This window comes from Microcaecilia unicolor, chromosome 11, assembly GCF_901765095.1.
Source record: "Microcaecilia unicolor chromosome 11, aMicUni1.1, whole genome shotgun sequence".
NCBI lineage: Eukaryota > Metazoa > Chordata > Amphibia > Gymnophiona > Siphonopidae > Microcaecilia > Microcaecilia unicolor.
The window spans coordinates 72,458,492-72,467,789 of NC_044041.1; the positions used below are offsets into that span (position 1 = coordinate 72,458,492).

A 9,298-nucleotide genomic window follows, 5' to 3' on the forward strand; every position below is an offset into this window, starting at 1 on the left:
ATACCATTTTCGGCACCGGTATCCCACCCAAATCTTCCTATGTGAAGACCGAAGCAAAGAATTAATTTAATCTCTATGCTACGGCCTTGTGCCCCTCAGAAACCTGCTCTTTACTGTCCATGGGGTATGCATTGGATGTGCAAAGAAGCACAAGTTGTACACCACGGATCAGGGCAGCTCACAGGTTCAGTGAGATCTCGACTCTGTGTCTGAGAGTTGGTGCATGATTTTTTAGTCCTTCTGAAATAAGGGCATCACTCTTCATATGCTTATAAGTAGAACTGGTGGTAGACATGCCAGGGCCCAGGACAAAATGGGAAGGGGCCTCAAAGCTTGCCAGCAGGTTCTGCCTCCTTCAGCTTCTGCCTTGGTTGCAGCCTGTTTTTTTTTTTTTTTTCAAGCCATTTCCCTTGGTAAATTAGCCTGACCAAGAGTTGTTCTCAACAATCCAGCTGGATGTACATTGTGGGCTTCCATCACTCAGATAATTTTAGCTGGGTAGAAAGTGAAGTGTTCTTGGTGGTGATGGGGAGGGGGTGTTTAGGCCGCAGCACATAGGCACTGACATTTTCAATGGTACCTGGTCTTTTTTTATCCCTGACTAGCCACTCACAGAAACTGCATGAGATAGACATAGGGGAAAACCGCTGTTTGCCCCAGGATTGGTAGCATGGAATGTTGCTGCTATTTGGGTTTCTGCCAGTACTGGTGACCTGGATTGGCTACTGCTGGAAGAAGGATACTGGGCTAGATGGACCATTGTGGTTAATCTTATGTTCTTGGGGTAAATGCAACTAATTTTTAACGAGAAAACATCTTGGAAGGTTTTATTTGAAATGCGACTAAGTGGGGGGGGGGGGGGGGGGGGGGGTCGGTCTGGTGAATTTGAATCCCACAGTTCTTTTGCACCAGATTCTATATTATCAGTGCACATGTGGTCACTAGTTTAGCCGGTGAAGGCGCTTGACTACCCGATACGTCCCCTTCTCTAATCCCTAGAAAGGTGAACATGTTCCCCATGACTCTTAATTATAAGGATCAAAACTGTATTTATTATAAAGCATCTGTGAATGTAAAATAAATAAATAAAATAGCTATAGCTGTTCTTTTGTAAGTTTCTCCACTGATATGGTATCACTGTTCACCTCACTTTGTGGTATCATGATTGTCCTAGTTTACGTGCACAAAGTGACAATCTGACGTAGGAGTGAATTTCACTCATTCCACAGTAAACATGACCTAAACACTAGTATTCTCCTCTCACACTCCGCCTCTCCAGTCTGCCTCTGCATTGCTTCTGTCGTTCTAAAGACACCAGGCTATGTGTACCTTGGATCACAATTGGAAAACAGAACAAGAGCACATACAGGGGGGGGGGGGGGTGTTCTCATCCATCTGACCACAAGCTGCAATGACAGATTGCAGACATGAATAGGCTACTTGGGAACAAAAGGAGTCTCAGCTGGAACAGCTTCTGTGCAATTGCTGACTTTCGGGGGGGGGGGGGGGGGGGGGGGGGGGGGCGCCTGAGGCTGAGGATGGTGTCATAATATTGTAACTCTGGTTAGGAAAGGGAAAGTGCGGTTTATCAAACACCAGATGCTGAAACATTCATATATTCTGACGATGGCAATGAGGGGAGACTGACATGTACATGTTTTACACTGAAGCCTGAAGATAGAAACCAAGATGATAGTTCTGATTTTTTAAAGAATATAAAAACACAAGAGTTTGCTGTACTGGGTCTGACCAAGGGTCTGTCTAGCCCAATATCTTGTTTCCAACAGTGGCCAGTCCAGGTCACAAGAACCTGGCAGAGTCCCAAAAATTGGAGAGAGGGAAGCACATTGCCCAATTTGAACCACCACCCAGAAGCTATGATAGGGATGGGCTGGAGTGTAAATTTTAAGGGGCTTCGACGTTAGCTTCAGAACTTAGTACAAGAAGAGTGCTGGGCAAACTTCTACAGTCTGTGCCCTGAGAAAGGCAAGGACAAATCAAACTCGGGTAGACATATAAAGTATTACATACCATGTAAAATGAGTTTATCTTGTTGGGCAGACTGGATGGGACTGTACAGGTCTTTATCTGCCATCATTTACTATATTACTATGTTATGTAGGCATAGAAGGACAGCCTTTTGTGTGGTCCTATCTGTTTGCTTAGCTGTGTGGGTCCTGACCCTGAATATCACCAGTACCCATGTAACTGCCAGCTCCTCCATGATCACACCTCCATAACTGCCCTTTTAAGATGACCAATTAATGCCAATATTGAGGCGCACTGCCCAGTTAAATGCTGCTGAATATCACAGCCAGCCTTCTAAGCATGATTTAAGCAGGCAGGACCCTCTCCTACCCACTTAAATTGCTTTGAATGTTGATCCCTGAAAAGTCCTGCGATGGAGGAGCGCCCTTTTGTTGACTAGAAACTGGCTAAAAGACAGGAAACAGAGAATAGGACTGATGGGTCAGGTTTCCAAACAGAAAAGGGACAATAGTGGAGTGACCCCAGTGTTTGTACTGGGGCTTGAGCTGCTTAACATATTCATGAATGATCCAGAGAAAGGAGTGAGCAATGAGGAAATCAAATTTGTGGATGACACACAATTATTCAAAATCATGAAAATGACAGAGGATTGCAAGGCTTTGCAAAAGGATTTTGTGAGACTAGGAATCTGAGCATTTAAATGGCAGATAACATTTTAATGTTAATAAGTGCAAAGGATGCAGATACAAAAACTAATCCCAACTAGGAATCATCACCGAAGAAAAAGATCTTGGAGTCATTGTGAACATTATGTTGAAAATTTCAGCCTGGTGTGTTGCAGCTGCCAAAAAAGCAAATCGAATGTTAGGGATTATTTGGAAAGAAATGCAGAACAAAACAATATTATTATGCCTTCATCTAGGTCTCTAGTGCAGCCACACCTTGAATATTGTGGACAATTCTGGTCACTTCATCTCAAGGATACAGCACAATTAGAAAAGCCTTAGGCAAGGGCAACAAAAATGATAAAGGGGATGGAAACCTCCTTTATGAAGAGGTGAACAAGTTAGGACTTTTGATCTTGGAGAAAAGACTAAGAGGGGATGTGACAGAAATGTATTGAAATCTGCCGTGGGATGGATAGTTATATAGTCAATGGTTATTTATCTTTTTAAACCACTAAAACAAAAGGATACTCCATGAAACTTAAATCAGCATGTAGCACATTTTTAATATATGGCATTTGTTGCTGGAGAGTGGAGAACTTCATCAAGGTGACAAATGTAGCAGATCCAAAAGAAATTTGGAAAAGTTCATAATTTATTAGCTACTAGTAAAAAAGGCCCGTTTCTGACACAAATGAAACGGGCGCTAGCAAGGTTTTCCTCTGCTCCCCTGCAGCCACCCATGTCCAGTGACCCTCCTCTCCCCCTGCTGCCACCCATGTCCAGCAACCCTCCTTTCCCCCTGCGCCCACTGCAGCCACCCATGTCCAGCGAACCTCCTCTCTCCCCTGCCCCCCTCCTGCCACCCATGTCCAGTGACCCTCCTCTCTCCCCTGCCCCCCCTCTAGCCACCCATGTCCAGCGACTCTCCTCTCTCCCCTGCCCCCCTCTAGCCACCCATGTCCAGCGACCCTCCTCTGGACATGGATCAGCTGTGAGGCATGTTTTTTTTCCCCCCAGGTTCTGAAGTTGGCATCATAATGGCTACGGTGATGTCAGCCTGATCTACGGAGCCTAGCAGACCAACTCGGAATGAGCCACGGTCCCAGGCAAGTCAGAACATTGGAGGTGAGAAATATTATATAGGATAAGCTTGGGAAAGCCATTGCATATCCCTTGAAATGAGCTATGATAAGTAGATCTACAATTTAAGATGTGCTGGGTACTTGTGACACAGACTGGCCACTGTCAAAAATGGGATGCTGGTCTCTATGGCCCTTAGTCTGACTCAGCCTGCCTTTTCCTATTTTTTTTTGTTACAATTGTACCCTGTGCTTTTCCACTCATGGCAGGCTCAATGTGGCTTATAAGGGGCAATGGAGGGTTAAGTGACTTAGCCAGAGTCACAAAGAGCTGCCTGTACCTGAAGTGGGAATCAAACTCAGTTCCTCAGGACCAAAGTCCACCATCCTAACCACTAGGCCACTCCCCCACTATGTTTTTATGGTCCTGATTTTGCTTAGCTGCAAGGAGATTTGATTAACAGAAGACTGTGTGACATCACTAAGCTGAAGCTGGTCTACCCAAGGAGGTTTTCATCCTTCCTAATGCAGCCACTGCCATCTTGGTACATCCAAGTCAATGTAATTGATAGGGCAACAAGCTCCGCCTACTGGCTTCAGCTCACGTAATGGGCCATGCACTCTCCTGTCATCTCCTGTTAATTAAACCTACTTGCTTAGCTGCATGTAGGCACTGCTGCTTCCTCTGTAATCTGCAAACTGCACATGGGAGATGAGGTTCAACGTTCCTTCCTATGGGACTGGCACTAGGTTTGTTCTTTCAGTCCATTTCAGTGGCCAAGAGCCATCAGTGATAACCTCCACAGCTCAGTGTCTCCACACAATCGAGGGCTGCCTCTGCCATGAACGACAATGCAAAGAAATCTGGATTATGCCTTGAATTCAGTTCTCTTAATGTGTATTGCAATCTTTTATCATATACAGATACACTTTTGAGTTTTCAAACAAAAATGGATTGATCAGGATTGTTTCTATGACTCTAAGTACTTCCCCTGACCCAAGGTAGCGAGATGCCATTGCACCCCTCCGGGAAAACTTAATGCTGCCAAGATCTTTAGAATTTGCAGGGGGAAGTCTTGTCTAGTAATATTGTTTTCATGTGGTGACTCCATTTTTAGTTGAGTATGCTGTGTCTTTCAAGAAGGCAATATGAACCAAAAGATAACAGACATTGAATTTAGAACATGAGAGTTATCTGAGAAGGGAGCAGAGGGTGACAAGGCATTGCAACAGAAGCAGCAACCAGGTACCCATAACCAGGCAGCTCAGGGAGTATGGAGGATTAATGGGCCAGATTTTCTGCTTTTAATCCTATGATCATCTTGATCCAAGGAAGGTGTTTAACCATACAAGTGTAGACACCCAGAGGAAATTATTGTTTTCACCACACCCTACAGACCAAGGGACCACCAGTGTCTCCCTAAAGAACATATGAATAAATTAGGCAGCACCATACCAAGGGCTGTGCAAGTGGATGTATGGGTGCAAATATGGAGGGGTGTAAAAAGTACTCCCATCTCACCATCTCCTATTATTGGTGGTGGTGAAGTAGGTGGAATGGTTTGTACTGGTGGATGAGTCACAACAGGACTCAGCTAAAGCTTGGTACAGCCCTGAAGCTAGATTTGGTATGCATAGATAAATAGACTGGAGCTAACTGAACAGCCTGCTAGGGCAGAGAGAGCATCATTGGTGGCCTGGGAAGGAGGATGTCTTGGATTAATTGGTTTATTATTGTTTTGTTAGTCACATATTTAGGAACAAAGATCTGGTTAAGCTGTAGCATGTTTGCTTCTTTCTCACTGAAATATTTTGATTGATTATGTAAATGAGATATTCCTTGAAAGAGGGTCACAGAACTTGCTCCAGTGAACCCCAAATAATCAGATTTCTCACTTCACTCTTTTGGTTTTGACTTTGGAGGAGTGTGGGTGAGAAATGGTCCACAGTCAGCCATGGTTAGGTTCACCAAGTTACATTGTGGTGGATGATGGGAAATAAGTGGGGCAGGACTGCTCTTCCACTGAACTGGAAATTTTCCAATGGACAGAGAATGACAATAGGGAAAAAGAGGCCTTTATTTCTTAATTAACTGTGGGGCAGCTCCTTGGAGGGAGGGGCCACTGCTATTACTGGTCATTATCATTGTGAACAGTGTTTAACTATATGGAATCAAACTAAAAAAAACAAACAAAAAAACATGAAATAATAATACCATGTATTTGACAATTTCCTTTAAGAACTCTACATGTGTCAATTTTTAAAGCTTTTAGATTAGCTTCTGATTTTCCAAGTGCTTTACAGTTTATAAACAAGTAAATTTCTATGTGAAGGGATCAGAAAGAAACCCAGTTTATGGTCCCTGGTCAAGAACCACTGTTGCAAATAACTGTACTAATGTTAATTGGGAGGGGATTCCAGTTCTTGTTCTGATTGAGCTGGAAGCCCAAAGGGCAGGAGGAAATTGTTGCCCCCCCCCCCCCCACATCCTTTAGGTTTTATTAAAATACATTTCACTGCAGTTCAGCACCATGGTCTGGACAGCTCCTGTAAAACAGATGGACAGATGACCAAATCATGCTAAACAGTCTTTTTAATTCTTGGAAACATTCTGATATAAAAGGGTTGTTCTAATAATTACCCCAAGGAGCCAAGGCAAAAATAGTGTTTTGTTTATTTATTGGGATTTATTAACCATCTTTATGAAGACATTCATTCAAGGCAGTGTACAGCAGGTACAGCTTGACATAAAATTATTGTTGGTGTTGTTTTGTTAACTGTCATATTTCTGGCTAAGATATGAACTAAGCAAGAAGACTAGAGAGGAATAGCAAAGAGAGAGACAGATCAACTTGCTGTTCTTATCTACTTTATTTTCACTGTGGAATCACTACTGGAAACTTTGTATCTTAGAGATGACCATTGATCCCTGACACAGGCAATAGGTGAAGCAGGGGACATGTCAGGTTCCTCGATAAAACCTGCTTTCTCTGATTTTGGTCTCTGCCTCTGTTTCACTTGTGGGTCACTGCACTCCTTCCTTGTGTGTAGGATATGAACTAATACATATCTCATGGATGCTGTTGTCGTGGCTTATTGCAAATATTCTGCAGGAAAGCATTGGGGGGGGGGGGGGGGGGGGTCAATATTCAAAGCACAGCTGAAAACGGCCGGTTAGCACCTAACTGAAAACTGAGTATTTTGGGGGCATTCTGGGTGCAATGTCAGTATGCAACTCGCCAAGGTAACTGCATAGCAAGCCAAGGGTCGAGGCAAAACAGAGTCCAAATGACCAGCCCAAACACTAAAGTAAGACCTTCAAAACAAGTTTATTGGGTCTTGTTTCGAAGCTCTTACTTTAGTGTTTGGGCTGGTCATTTGGACTCAGTCTTGCCTCCACCCTTGGCTTGCTGTGCTTGTGTTTCTGTGGAAGGCGTGGACTCCATTTTCCTGTTCCCAAGGTAACCGCATAAACAGGATTGCATATAAGTCAGCCCCATCTTTATGGGGTTTGCCATAGCTCAGTGGTTCCCAAACCTGGTCTTGGAAGCACAGCAGGGTTTTCAGGATATCCAGGTAAGAGTTCCCATTGCAGGGAGTCTCCTCTGGTTGAATTCTCACCCTGGAGTGATCACATATGAAGTTTCACTGACAGTGGTTAGTCTCCTGATGACGCACATTTTACGAAACACGCAGACGTGTAGAGACTAAAGGACCCAGATGTAAAACATTCAAAGTGCCAGCTGAAACCAAGCAGGAAGGCTTTTTGCCAGCTGTAAAGGCATTGGAAGTTGCAAAGCTTTAAAACTCTTTTGCTCTTTGAAGTGGAATATTTGTTAGAGGTGGCAGCACAGTTTCCCAGGCAGCAGAATAACAACAGCAGGTTGTGAAGAAGCAGCAATTAAGGTCATTTCAACACAGAATTTAAAGTGATACTGTTAGACTGAGGTGCCAGTGCTCCTAAAGGATTAAAGTTTAACTGGACAATCAATTGAAAAATAAGACATAATAATTTTGAGATTTGGAGAGATTAAGGTTGATTTACAGGGGCAATGCACTACATAGGGCAAATTGCCCTATGTAGTGCATACATTTTGAATACATGTATGCAAAAGTCATACATTTAAAATAAGCCCAGCAGCTCAGGGATCTGCTGGGCTTATTTTAAATGTATGACTTTTGTAAGATTTTCTATTAAAGCTAATTAAAGTATTTTTGTGAATAATTTATAGTTGATGTACAATGATTTAAGAGAAAACACAGAATGAATATTCATGAGAGAGATTTGCATGCTCTGCCACCACTGCATGCAAATCTCTCCCATGATTATTCATTTGGACATCCTGAAAATCTGACTGGCTGAGGTGCCTCCAGGATCAGGATTGAGAACCACTGTCATAGCCTGTTATGTGCTAACTATTGCACTCAACAAGCTATGGTTTAGCCAACTTTGTAAACCTGGAAATTCACAGCCTGAGGATCTGAAGCCTCACGTTGTTCCAAACAGTGCTTTAAAAATTGCGCTGGAACAGAGTGGGGCTATAATGCCCTTATGATCAGATCTAATAGCATGCAAATGTAGGCATGCTATTAGTTCTGATCATAGGGTACAAGTGGGGATGGATTGTGCCTGAGTGCATCCTCCTCCATCGTTTGACAAGTCTGGGCTGTCAAAAGCCCGGACCTGTCACACAGGGGCTGGAGGTCCATGGGATCCATGGACTCCCCTCCAACTGCAAGGTCCTGGTGGCCTACTACCCCATGAGTCCCCACCCCCGGGACAGCAACATGGGGGCTGGAGGTCCAGCAGACCTCCAGCCCCCATGCAAGGGCATGGGGGTCTGGAGATCTGGTGGATCTCCAGCCCCCCAACCTCCGTCACACCCAAAAAAAGCCCTGGTGGCCCAGTGGGCCACAAACCCAAATCCCTCCACCTGGTGGTCTAGTGGCCCCCCTCTCCCCCTGTACCTTCGTGGTGGATGAGGGAGTAGCACACTCCCTCCTCTTCCAGCACAGCCTTAAAAATTGTGGTGCCCAGTCCTGCCCAGTGTATCCTGGGATGCACTGGGTAGGGCTTCCCTATATGGCAGTTTCTCTCTTATATGGTAGGGAAGCCCTGTCCAATGCATCCCAGGATGCAATGTGCAGGGTCAGGTGCCTCCATTTTGAAGGTGGCGCTGGAAGAGGAGGGAGTGTGCTACTCCCTCCTCCACTGTGAAAGTATGGGGGGCTGCTAGACCACCAGGTTGGGGGGTTTGGGTTTGCGGCCCACTGAGTCACCAGGGAGATTTTTGGGTGCGAAGGGGGTTAGGGGGGTTTGGAGGCTGGAGGTCCGGCTTGGGATGGAGGGGTCTGTTTGGGGGGGGGGGGGGGCCTGCTATCATGCAGATGCAAGCTAGACAGTGTTCCCTAGTCCTCTCCAATGCTCTAGTAAACCCTAACGCCAGCTCGGAGCTGGTGTTAGGGTTTACAGCGGTAGAAGTGTGCTATTTTGGTGCACTGCCCGCTGAGCATTGGGGAGGAATACCAATGTCCCTGTTTAGCAAGCCTTTGCATGCTATT

At 44.8% G+C, this 9,298-nt stretch overlaps 1 long non-coding RNA gene across 1 annotated transcript; it reads right to left on the reverse strand.

The window, feature by feature from the left end:
• Positions 1-8,961, reverse strand: LOC115479536. Its single transcript, XR_003943710.1, has 3 exons — positions 8,950-8,961; positions 8,471-8,479; positions 1-842 (listed from the first exon to the last, which is right to left on the reverse strand). It is a non-coding gene; the product is annotated as an uncharacterized LOC115479536 (long non-coding RNA).
• Positions 8,962-9,298: the final 337 nt, after the last annotated feature.